The 3,106-nt window shown below is 32.6% G+C and overlaps 1 pseudogene across 1 annotated transcript; it reads left to right on the top strand.

The window, feature by feature from the left end:
* The first annotated feature begins 209 nt into the window (after positions 1 to 209).
* On the top strand, positions 210 to 1,240 carry LOC149176830 (17.8 kDa class I heat shock protein-like; annotated as a pseudogene). Its single transcript, XR_016258672.1, has 2 exons — positions 210 to 554; positions 647 to 1,240. The product of XR_016258672.1 is annotated as a 17.8 kDa class I heat shock protein-like (transcript).
* Positions 1,241 to 3,106: the final 1,866 nt, after the last annotated feature.

Here is a 3,106-nt window from a genome sequence, read left to right as displayed (position 1 = left end):
ATCCCTAATAATGATGCCTTATTTCTTTTAATATAATTTAATAGTGGTAGTGACCGTGGTTAATTAATACCAATTCCATTTATTTGTCCCGGAGATTTAAAGAAAATCATCGTAGAAAAGGCCGTTCTGGAAGCTTCTTTTCTAGAGTCTCTCGAACAATCATCGTTCACAATTCCACCGTCCTTTAACGCCTATAAATTACTTACATTGGCAAAATTTTGGATTCAAGAGGTTGTCACAGCGAATTTCTTGTTTGAATTTAAAGATCTCCTCGATTTCTCTTTCTCTGCAACGATAAGAGAAGTTTTGTCATAATGGCACTGACTCCTTTCTTCGGTCGATCAACAGCCGGTAGCCTGTGGGATCCCTGGGACCTCAGCAGCAGCCTATTTGATCCGTTTGTTCCCGTGTCTCGAATTTGGGATGCCTTTGATTTCGGCAGTGCGCTGGACACACCGGCCTTTTCTTTCTCCCGGATGCGCAGGCCATCGCCAACACTAGGCTTGACTGGAAGGAAACCCCCGAAGCTCATTTTTTCACCGCAGATGTGCCCGGTAAGTTGTGCTTTTAATTTCTTTAATTTTCCCTGCTTTTCGATTTGCATTCTATCAATTGAATAACGGCAGGCTGTGTTTAATATTTTCAGGGCTGAAGAAAGAAGAATTAAAGATCGAACTGGTAGACAACGGCAGTTTGCGAATTAGTGGGGAAAGACACAAGGAAGATGTCCAAGAGACGGACCAGTGGCACCGGGTGGAGCGGTCAAGCGGGATATTCAGGAGACAATTCCGGCTGCCGGAAAATGTAAATGCAGACGGCATATCTGCTAAATTGGAGAACGGCGTCCTGACCGTTAAAGCCCCCAAGATTAAGCCAGACGCCGCTTCCGGTAGCGATGTCAAAAGTATTGATATTTCTGCAAGTGAGAAGTGAGGGCGATGGTTTCGTAGTGTATGGCTTTTACAAGTACACACCCTTAGTGTATGGCTTTTACAAGTTCACACGCTTAGAATGAGAATTAGGCCCTCTCCAATGAGGGTTAGGGTTTATAATGAGGGTTTCCTAGTGTAGAAGTTTTGCAGTTGTAAAAGCTTGGGGGGTGAGGGTTTACAATGAGGGTTTCCTAGGGTAGAAGTTTTGCAGTTGTAAAAGCTTGGAAAGATAATTAGGCAATACTCTGGTTTCATGGAGTGTACTTTCTGACACCTGTTAATATAATATTTATTCTTTGTTTTGATTATCTGTTGAAAGTTTGTAGTCTTTTTTGGTTAAAATCTTTCAGAAATATTTACCCACATTTTAAAGTAAATTATCTGCCATGTATTATCTAATTTTAGATTCCATGTACTTTCTGACACCTGTTAATATAATATCTATTCTTTGTTTTGATTATTTGTTGAAAGTTTGGAGTGTTTTCTTGGTTAAAATCTTTTAGAAATATTTACCCACATTTTAAAGTAAGTTATCTACTATGTATTATCTAATTATAGATATCGCTAGTCTAATTTATAATTTAGATATACAAAATGCCTTTTTTTTAATACATATATGTTTCTAGCCTAATTTATATATGTTTCTAGCCTAATTTATAATTTAAAGATGAAATGATTTTTTTTAGAATTCAGTTATATAATCAGATTGTGATTTATTTGTTGTTTAAAATATATTATTATAGTTTGTAATATATTATTAATTTATAAATAGAATTTAATATTTAAAAAAATTATTTTTGGTGTTTTTTTTGGGTTAAAATATATTTCGAATTTTAAGCCTTTACCGTTTACTTAGGATTTCGCATTTTCAATCGAAATGGCCGTTACGTTGGAAACCAGAATGCTATTGTGGCCCCTTATTCCATTAATAAGATTTAAAAAGGGATGTGAAGTCATTGTCATCGGTGATAATGCTGCTTTGAAACATATTAGAATTTTGATAGGTAATAATGTTACTTTCAAACATATAGTATTTTGATGAGTGCTAATGTTACTTTGGAGCCTATTCGAATTCTATTTAAAATGTCAATTGCACGTTATGAGAGAGAAACTAAAATGAGAGGGAAACTAACATACTGAACGCATGTGTACTCTATTCTGAAATAATTTATCTAAATAAAATAAGTAATTATAATTAATAATTAAATTAATTTAGATTTATTCCAAATTTTAGATTTATAATTAACAGATATTTATTTTAAATTTAAGTAATTATAATTAATAATTAAATTAATTTAGATTTATTCCAAATTTTAGATTTATAATTAACAGAAATTTATTTAAATTTTAGATTTATGAATTTTTTTTGAAATAGAAGTTTTTTAAAGTGAAATTTTTTAAGTGGAAAGAGATTATAATTAATAATTAAATTAATTTAGATTTTTTTAATTAAAATTTTTATGTTAAAGTGGATTTAAATTTGAAGATAGTTTTTATGCTTCGGAATTGGAATTGTGTTAAAGAATATAGGTGAGGGAGATTAATTTAAATGGATGACCAATGATTAAAACCATTTACACTTCTACAATTTGAGATTTTCAAAGTTTTGGTTTTCACCCCTAACAATATATAATTTTTCAATTGATTTTGACAAAGATTTACACTTTTACAATTTAATTTTTTGAGATTTTCAAAGTTGGATTTAAGACTTTTGTGATCCATAATGTAGAAATCACTCTTTTGGATTAATCACATTGTCGTCGACACACTCACAAATGAAATGTGGTTCATCCTTATGACGAGGTGAGAAGTGGTTGACCCACAAATGTGGTTCATCCTCAGGACAATGTGAGAAGTCGTTGACCCACAAATGTGGTTCATCCTCAGGTCAAGGGGAGAAATCAATTGATCTTAGAGAATAAATAGCAAAGATGCACCATTGTCCCACAAATGTGGTTCATCCTCAGGACAAGGTGAAAAATCAATCAATCTCAGAGAATTAATAGCAGGGATTCATCATTGTTCCACAAATGTGGTTCATTCTCAGGACAAGGTGAGAAATCAATCGATTTGAGAAATCAATTGATGATGCATGTTTAAAAAATAAATAGTAGGAATGCATCATTGTTCAGAGAATAAATAGTATGGATGCATCATTGTTCAAAGAATAAATG

This window comes from Pinus tabuliformis, chromosome 4_1 (genome assembly GCF_031772625.1).
Source record: "Pinus tabuliformis cultivar Carrire ecotype Pingquan chromosome 4_1, CPIR1, whole genome shotgun sequence".
Taxonomy (NCBI): domain Eukaryota; kingdom Viridiplantae; phylum Streptophyta; class Pinopsida; order Pinales; family Pinaceae; genus Pinus; species Pinus tabuliformis.
Note: the sequence above shows the minus strand (reverse complement) of the source record. Positions and strands in the feature narration are given on the sequence as shown.